This window comes from Schistocerca cancellata, chromosome 2 (genome assembly GCF_023864275.1).
Source record: "Schistocerca cancellata isolate TAMUIC-IGC-003103 chromosome 2, iqSchCanc2.1, whole genome shotgun sequence".
In the NCBI taxonomy this organism is placed as follows: domain Eukaryota; kingdom Metazoa; phylum Arthropoda; class Insecta; order Orthoptera; family Acrididae; genus Schistocerca; species Schistocerca cancellata.
Window position 1 is genome coordinate 933183645 of NC_064627.1, and position 10336 is coordinate 933193980.

Sequence of the window (10336 nt, forward strand, 5' to 3'; positions counted from 1 at the left end):
AGTGCATTAGTATTTGTAAAATGACTCTTCCACATAGTGTTCATTAAAAAATGACGATCATTCCACTTGGGACCTGTGGAATGGTACATTAGCTTATTTGTTTTAGTTGTAAATATTTGTCATGTATTGTTGTTTTTCTGATATGTTCTACATTCTCGAGGACCCCCTCACTACGGATCAATTGGAATGAAAGTAAATCTAATCTAATCTGGACAGAGAGAGAGAGGTTGGAGGGAGAGGGTCAGACAGAGGAGCGGAGGAGATCGACAGAAAACGGAAGAGGAGGGGATGGACAAAGAAAGGAAAGAGGAAGAGATGGATAAAGAGGGGTAGGAGGAGATGGACAGAGAGACAGGGGAGGAGAAGATGGTCAGAGAGAGGGGGGAGGATATGCACAGAGAGAGGGGGAGGAGGCCAAGGCAAAGAGAGGGAGGGGAGGAAATTGATAAAGAGAGGGGAGGAGGAGATCGGGAGGAGGGACTGACTTAAGAGGGAAAGAAGGAGAATAACAATGTGGGGAGGAGTGACTGACAGACGTGGCAGCAGCACGAGTCCCGTGGCAGCGTAGACCATTAAATGATAGTAGCGTTCTCATCAAACAATTGGACATTTGCATAACCTGGTGTACATAAGTAGCCACGTAAATGCGGCGCAAAACAGGCAAATCAGCAAAGTGCCCCAGTGGCGCACGGAAGATAAACTTCTCATCGAGTTCAGAAACTTCGAAAAAGTTATAGGGTGGAGGAGAAGATGGACAGAGGAGAAGGAGCAGGTGGACCAGATGGACAGAGAGAGAGAGAAAGGGAGGAGGAGATGGATAGAGAAGGGGGAGCAGGAGATGGACAAAGAGAGAGAGACGAAGAAAAAAGGAGCTGTACTAATAGAAGATTGGAATAATCGCACACCCGGGGAAAGTCGGGTACTTGCATGGTTCGTAATAAAAACTGGAAACTAAGTAAGCATGAATGGCATTACTACGGACCAAGGAGATGAACAAGGTCGTTGCATTTTCCCAGTTTTATCCGTTTTATATATAGATGACATAATTAAAAATTAGCATGAGGAAAGAACAAAGGAATAAAAGTGGGTATGGACCATTATATCAAAATATTAATGTGTACTGGACTCCCGGACTATAATAGCCACTTCAGAAGAAGAATCGCTAAGAAATATTTTTAAATTAAACCAGGTTGGCTAAATTATAGATCTAAATTACATACGAAGAAAACAGTAGGTGTGATCAGAGGTAAGTGATTTTAATACTATCTGGGGTGTAACATTTCTTTTGATTATGGCAAAGGCATAAGGAATAAGAATGTAAATTTCCAGCTGTCTAGAGAATAATAAAAGAACGAAAAGACAACTGAAGAGACGCAACTGAAACCCTGTAAAACAGTGGTTATTCCATTGCTACTTTACGGATCTGAGTCTCGGATAGCAAACAAGACATAAATCGAGCAGTGACGTCAGAAATCGTGTAAACTAGAACATACATTAAAGTCGAAAATGTTATAAACGAGTTTTAACAGTTTGCAATAACAGAACAAATTGACTCATACAAGTAGAAATGGAAGTAACGCATTCTAAATAAAAAAGTAGATATCCTTAAAAGGCTGCGCAATGTATACCAAAACGGTAAGAAAAGTAGGTCGGCCCAGGAAACGACGGAGGTAAGAACGGAAGCCAGACCAGGTTGCTCGAACCTGATCCATGAATGTAGATGGTGGATTATGACGATCAATCTATTGGGGAAAAGACGAAACCTTTTATTTACGCAGATGAAAGGGCAACTGCATGCCAAGCTAATTCTCATAAAGTCATTGACAATGACGTACGCCAGTCCGTCGTGACTCTCACACACTACTACAGTGGAAATCAACTAAGACCGACTCCTGGCAAAACCCAGGTGTGCCTTTCCAATCTTAACAACAACGAGGCAAGAAAAGGATTAAATATCGTCTGGGAATGGTACGCATCTGGAAAACAGTCCCAACCCAGCATACCTGGGCAACACACTCGATAGACATGTATATGAAAATGTAGAAAATACCGAAGCAAAAATCCAAACATGGAGTGGCATAATAAACAAATTAACATCTGGAAAGTGGGGGCCAACGCGTCCGTACTACGGTCCACAGCACTCGCCGACTGCTTCTCAGTCGCCAGGGATGGATGCCTGGTGTGGGAGAGATCTAAGCACGCCAAGGAAATCGACACGACCCTTAACAATAACTGCAGAAAGATACCTGGCTGCGTAAAACCAATTACAGTGGTGCATCTGTGTTCGTTATCAATTATTGCTCCACTACACATCAGAAGAGCATCCTGAACTCAAAACAACGGAACAAACAGGTAAATGACAGTGTCACCCGCTTTGAGACAATCAACCCGTAACCAAACAACTTAAATCCAGGCGAAGTTTTATCAATTAGTGCAGCCATCTAAAGTTTCCATAAAATGACTCTGGCAACAATAATATCCTGACGAACTTAACAAAGAGGAAGTTCTACTCTCTAGTTCTCATCTGTACTGGTGGTAATGGAGAACTTTGAACCGACTTTGTATGGGCATTGGTCGGTCAAACGACTTACGAGGAAAGGGACTTGCGCAAACACTGATAAATGTAATCCTGTGAAATTCAGTCCATACAGCGAGCGGAAGCTCCCAGCGATTGCACTCGGAAGGACCTTATGAAATACAGTGAGACTGCTGCAATATACAGGGCTATTACAAATGATTGAAGCGATTTCATAAATTCACTGTAGCTCCATTCATTGACATATGGTCACGACACACTACAGATACGTAGAAAAACTCATAAAGTTTTGTTCGGCTGAAGCCGCACTTCAGGTTTCTGCTGTCAGAGCGCTCGAGAGCGCAGTGAGACAAAATGGCGACAGGAGCCGAGAAAGCGTATGTCGTGCTTGAAATGCACTCACATCAGTCAGTCATAACAGTGCAACGACACTCCAGGACGAAGTTCAACAAAGATCCGCCAACTGCTAACTCCATTCGGCGATGGTATGCGCAGTTTAAAGCTTCTGGATGCCTCTGTAAGGGGAAATCAACGGGTCGGCCTGCAGTGAGCGAAGAAACGGTTGAACGCGTGCGGGCAAGTTTCACGCGTAGCCCGCGGAAAATTGGCTCATGCCGCAACTGGAGACCGACAGCGCCGACTTTATCTTTCAACAGGATGGTGCTCCACCGCACTTCCATCATGATTTTCGGCATTTCTTAAACAGGAGATTGGAAAACCGATGGATCGGTCGTGGTGGAGATCATGATCAGCAATTCATGTCATGGCCTCCACGCTCTCCCGACTTAACCCCATGCGATTTCTTTCTGTGGGGTTATGTGAAAGATTGAGTGTTTAAACCTCCTCTACCAAGAAACGTGCCAGAACTGCGAGCTCGCATCAACGATGCTTTCGAACTCATGCTGCGCCGAGTGTGGGAGGAACTTGATTATCGGCTTGATGTCTGCCGAATCACTAAAGGGGCACATATCGAACATTTGTGAATGCCTAAAAAAACTTTTTGAGTTTTTGTATGTGTGTGCAAAGCATTGTGAAAATATCTCAAATAATAAACTTATTGTAGAGCTGTGAAATCGCTTCAACCATTTGTAATAACCCTGTACACTTAGTTTCGGATAAGACATCTTTTTAGCGTTTATGCACGCCTCGAATTTTTTTATTTTCTCTATGTGAAAGGAATGTACCACTTACGCATACAAACATTTGTTGCATAATACGTGTATTACACTGAGGTGACAAAAGTCGTGGGATATCTCCTAATATCTTGTCGGACCTCCTTTTGCCTAGTGTAGCACAGCTACTCGAAGAGTAGTTGGAAGTGCCCTGCAGAAATATAATATTGAGCCTCTATATTGCTGCCTCTATAGCCGTCCATAATTTCAATCGTGCTGCCGGTGCAGGATTTTATACACGAAAACACCTCTCGATTATGTCCCATGTCGGGTGACGTAGATGGCCAAATCATTTACTCGAATCGTTCAGGATGCTCTCTTCAAACGAATTGCAAACAATTACGGGATGGTGAAACGGTGCACTGACATCCACAAAATTTCCGTCGTCGTTTGGGAACATGACGTCTGTCAATGGGTGCAGATGGTTTCCAAGTAGCCGAACATAATCTTTTCTAGTCAATCATCGGTTCAGTTGGATCAGAGGAAAAGTCCATTCCATATAAACACGCCCATGACAGGTACTGCAGGACATGTCGTGCTGTTAGCAAAGGCACTCACAGCTGCCATAGCCCATTAACGCCAAATTTCGCCGCACTGTCATAACTGATACGTTATTCGTACGTCCCGCATTGTAGCTTGATTGTTAGCACTGACAACTCTACGCAAACGCCGCTGCTCTCGGTCGTTAACAGGAGACCGTCGGCCACCGCGTTGTCCGCGGTGAGGGGTAATGCCTGAAATGCGTTATTCTCGGCACAGTCTTGACACTGTGGATCTTGGAATATTGAATTCCCTAACTAATTCCGAAATGGAATGTCCCATACACCTAGCTCCAACTACCATCCATAGTTCGAAGTCTGTAAAATCCTGTCTTGGGACCAGAATCATGTCGGAAACCTTTTCACATAAATCACATGAGTACAAATGACAGCTCCGCAAATGCACTACGCTTTTATACCCTGTGTACACGATACTAGTGCCATTTTTGTATGGGCATATCGCTATCCCATGACTTTTGTCACCTCAGTGTAAGTTTCCCTGTATGGGAGGTATAATATAGATTACATATGCACACACACTTTCTACATTATATGTTTATTTGCTTCTACTGTTATGTTTTAAGGGGACTACACCGTGGTTCAGGATGAAAAAAATCGGTTTTCGGTTATCATATTTCGATAGATTAAGGTTTTATTGAAGTACTCTGAAAAGGATTTTGCTGAAAAAAAATTTTTTTCGAGCATTTAAAGAGCATTTTCCTACCACGTGCGTTTATGTGCTACGCCCACTTTTCTGTCACCCACTTTTCTGCATATATTTTAGATCTTTATACCCCTACAATTTTTTTATTACTCCCGAGTGTGTTGGCTATCCTTGGAATACAACGGCCGGTATTCTTTTGTTTCTGCTGTTTGTAAACAACACGCTTTCAAACACGCGGTTAGTTTTGTTCAAGTGTGATTGCGAATAGTTGTTATACTTACGTTTTCAGTGCTTGTTTACGTGTGTTTTGTTGTGTTTATTGAAGATGACGAAACGTAAAGGCATTTTAAAGAAACGACAATTTAGAGGAAACAAGTTTAGAAAGCTTTCAGTACAAGCCTGGCAACGATGTTTCTAGTTGTAATTCTTCAACAAGTGCATCATCAAAGAAGCTCTCACGATTTCAAGAGAGTTACACCGAATTTACTGTAAGTGACAAGGGCTGCAGTAAAATTATCATAAATTTGAGAATATTATCAGATGTAATTTCTAAATTTGTACAATGTAGACAGTGTGGTGAGTCACACAGTGTGAAAATTTGTGAGAGTGCCATTGGGAGAAAAGGCCATGCAATTGCTTTGGATTTAATTTGCACTAAACGCTAAGGTGTGACTTCATCTATGAGTTCTTCAAAACCAGATGCAAGTGGCCCTTATGAAATCAATACTAGATTAGTTTATGCCTTACGATCCATTGGCAAGGACATGGCTGCAGGGAGTACATTTTGTTCATCAGCCACCAAATAAATTTGAAAAACTGACTGCAATATTAGAGAAAGCAGTACGTCAAGTCAGTGAGGAAAGCATGAAACTGGCTGCTAGGGAAATGGTGGAAGAAAATGATGGATGTTCGGATATTGCAGTTGCACTTGATGGAAGTTGGCAGAAAAGAGGACGTACTTCTCTGAATGGAGTAACGACTGCCACGAGTGTAGACGCCGGTAAAGTGTTAGATATGGAGATAATGTCTAAATATTTGCAAATGTTGTAAAGTCAATTAATATAAAGAACACAACTGTGTGGCTAATTTTAGAGGAACAAGTGGTGGTATGGAAGTTCATGGAGTACAACAAATATTTCATCGCTCCGTAGAAATAAGAGGCGTATGCTACACCGAATATTTGGGCGATGGTGACAGTAAGGCATACAACAATGTGGTGAACTCTAAGCCATATGGAGATGCCATTATTAGCAAAATTGAATGTGTAGGCCATGTTCAAAAACGTTTGGGAACAAGGCAGAGAAAACTAACTGTTGATATGAGAGGAAAAAAAATAGAAGATGGAAAATTGTTGACCGGACAGGGTCGGTTAACTAAAACTGAAATAGAAAACTTGAAAGTATGTAATGGGCAGGCAATTAGGAGAAATAAAGAAAATCTGGAGGCAATGAAGAGAGATGTTTGGGCCATATTCTTCCATAAGTCCTCTGCTAATGATAAGCCATGTCACAGATTTTGTCCATCAGGAGAAAATTCGTGCTGCAAATACAATAGGGCTCAGGCAACTGGAGAATCTTATTCTCACCAGCATTCTCTTCCTGCTGCTGTTATTACAGCAATTAAACCTGGTTCATCCTGACTTTCTAAGGAAATGTCTGCATGCGCATACACAGAACCCAAATGAATGTTTCAACAGCATAATTTGGAACCGCCTTCCTAAAACTCTATTTGCAGGCATGCATACAATGAAACTAGGAGTTCATGATGCTGTTATTACATTCGATTGTGGTAATATTGGAAGCTGTTGAGAATTGAAAAAGCTGGGAATTAATCCTGGTGAAAATATGATCACTGGGCTGCAACATTGCGATAAAATGAGGATAGCCGATGCAGACAGGTCTGCATCTAATATGGCCAAGAAAGCAAGACAAACATCCAGGAAGGCGAAAAAGAAGCTGGAAGACCTGCTAGAGGCCAAAGAAGGGCCATCATATGCAGCAGGACAGTTTTAATTAACTGTGAGTAACAAATTTCAAAAGTTTTTTTCTTTAAAGTCAATTTCCCACAAACTAAATTTTCAGTACATATGCCCAATTATATCAGAAACTATCGTAATCAATGAACGAAATTTTCAGAGACTCTGTATAACATAAAAAGCCACCTCTGGTACTACATTCATTAATATTCCCCCATTAGGAAGTTCACAACAAATATTTTCTGAGAAAAACTTAATATTTTTTGTTAATAAATTTAAAAAAGTATTTCTTGAAAACTATAAAATTGATAAAGTATATTTTAGTACAGTTGACTCTATTAGCATCATGTAACATACAGTAAAAATATTACGGTCCTGCATCAAATAGTTTTTTCAGAAATGGGTCAAACACTTGCCTAAATTAACATGGGTTAGATAGGCAGGGTGTGGTCCCCTTAAGATGTGGCTCGTACATGATTATGTATTTAGTAGGCTTCCTTGCTTTGGAGTCGGAGGCTACTACCTTGAGTCAGGGTCAGTAGATATCAGCGTAAAATCGGCACAGCGGGATCTTCGTTGAGAAATACCTGCACCGTCTGCTTGCGTCACTTTGACGCGTCCGCTTCCCACACCACCCATCGAACGGGATCCGCCGTCAGGAAATGCAGTTCCGCCTAACAGTCGCCAGTAATGAAAAACCAACCGTAGCGGTCTCGGTTAACTATACGCTCTTCCGCTCATTGCGACAAAGAACGACTCTACGCAGTTAGGCGTTGTTGGAATCCACGGGACATCAACATTTCACGTACAATATCTCAAGTGGTAAATCGTTAAGATTCTACATATCCAGACAATAACTCACGCTTCGTACTCGACCCGTGTTTTGCGCGCAGAGAACGTTGCACTCTCTGAGACAAGAAATACTGTCGGTTAAGAAACTGCCGAGAGAGGCTGTAGCGAGAAGTTTACGATATTAAGGAATTCTGTGGAACTCGCCGTTCTTTTAACAAATACGAAATCGATACTGTCCACTTGATTTATTCCAAATCATTTGTTGCAGTTGAAAGCTCCTTTGTAAATTATAACCTTTATAAATTATACGTCATAAAAGCTGATTCTGATGTAAAATAAGAGTCACTCTCGGTCACTCCATAAAACTGCTGGAAATTTCCGTTACCATGTCTATATTTTTACATGCATATACGAGGGCAGTTCAATAAGTAATGCAACACATTTTTTTTCTGAAACAGGGGTTGTTTTATTCAGCATTGAAATACACCAGGTTATTCCCCAATCTTTTAGCTACACAACACTATTTTTCAACGTAATCTCCATTCAATGCTACGGCCTTACGCCACCTTGAAATGAGGGCCTGTATACCTGCACGGTACCATTCCACTGGTCGATGTCGGAGCCAACGTCGTACTGCATCAATAACTTCTTCATCATCCGCGTAGTGCCTCCCACGGATTGCGTCCTTCATTGGGCCAAACATATGGAAATCCGACGGTGCGAGATCGGGGCTGTAGGGTGCATGAGGAAGAACAGCCCACTGAAGTTTTGTGAGCTCCTCTCGGGTGCGAAGACTTGTGTGAGGGCTTGCGTTGTCATGAAGAAGGAGAACTTCGTTCAGATTTTTGTGCCTACGAACACGCTGAAGTCGTTTCTTCAATTTCTGAAGTGTAGCACAATACAATTCAGAGTTGATCGTTTGACCATGGGGAAGGACATCGAACAGAATAACCCCTTCAGCGTCCCAGAAGACTGTAACCATGACTTTACCGGCTGAGGGTATGGCTTTAAACTTTTTCTTGGTAGGGGAGTGGGTGTGGCGCCACTCCATTGATTGCCGTTTTGTTTCAGGTTCGAAGTGATGAACCCATGTTTCATCGCCTGTAACAATCTTTGACAAGAAATTGTCACCCTCAGCCACATGACGAGCAAGCAATTCCGCACAGATGGTTCTCCTTTGCTCTTTATGGTGTTCGGTTAGACAACGAGGGACCCAGCGGGAACAAACCTTTGAATATCCCAACTGGTGAACAATTGTGACAGCACTACCAACAGAGATGTCAAGTTGAGCGCTGAGTTGTTTGATGGTGATCCGTCGATCATCTCGAACGAGTGTGTTCGCACGCTCCGCCATTGCAGGAGTCACAGTTGTGCACGGCCGGCCCGCACGCGGGAGATCAGACAGTCTTGCTTGCGGCGATGATGACACACGCTTTGCCCAACGACTCACCGTGCTTTTGTCCACTGCCAGATCACCGTAGACATTCTGCAAGCGCCTATGAATATCTGAGATGCCCTGGTTTTCCGCCAAAAGAAACTCGATCACTGCCCGTTGTTTGCAACGCACATCCGTTACAGACGCCACTTTAACAGCTCCGTACAGCGCTGCCACCTGTCGGAAGTCAATGAAACTATACGAGACGAAGCGGGAATGTTTGAAAATATTCCACAAGAAATTTCCGGTTTTTTCAACCAAAATTGGCCGAGAAAAAAAATGTGTTGCATTACTTATTGAACTGCCCTCGTACATTAACTGTTTTCTTTGGGTACTACTATGTGGTTCCTCTTTTAGCAATGGTCCGTAGCTGTACTAATATATTGTGCTGGGAGTCATAATCACCTCTTATTCACAGTTACATAGCACCTTTTGTAGGAGATCGCTTTTATTAACTAATCCTGCAAAGCGCGGTATCAGAGCACTGCTCAAGTTAATTTTTACAAAATCCTTTCGATAAAACTGTTGCAGGCCCTATTTCAGTCGAAGCAACAGGTCAAAACACATCTGTATAGTCAACTAGTTTTATTTACATCTACGTGTACATCATAACTTCGCAAGCCACCTGACGCTGTGTGGTGGAGGGTACTTGTGGTACCACTAACTGGTCCCCCCTTCCCTGTTCCACTCGGGAATGGTGAATGAGAGAAATTACTGTCGATCAGCATCTATGTTAACTTTAATTTCTCGAATCTTCTCGTCGTGGTCACTACGCGAGACGTAAAAGTAGTCTCTCGAAATTTCAGTGCTAAACCTCTCCGTGACGCACAACGCCTCTCTTGTAGCGTCTGCCACTGAAGTTTCTTCCAGCATCTCTATAAGGCTCTCGCGCGGACTAAACGATCCCCTGACGAAACGCGCCACTCTTCTTTGGATCTTCTATATCTCTTCTATCAGTCCTACATGATAAGGGTCGCAGACTGATAAACAGTACTCAAGAATCGCTCGACAAGAGCCTCGTAATCCATTTCTTTAGTACACGAATTATATTTCCTTAAGAGTCATCCTATGAAGCTCAGCCTGTCTTCTTCTTTCCCTACTATTTGTTTTATGTGGTCATTCCACTGAAGGTCGCTCCGGATGATGTTCTAATCACGATTAATTAAGTAAAACGTAGTGAGGAAACATCGATAACTCTCACAATACACCCTTTCAACCGCCGG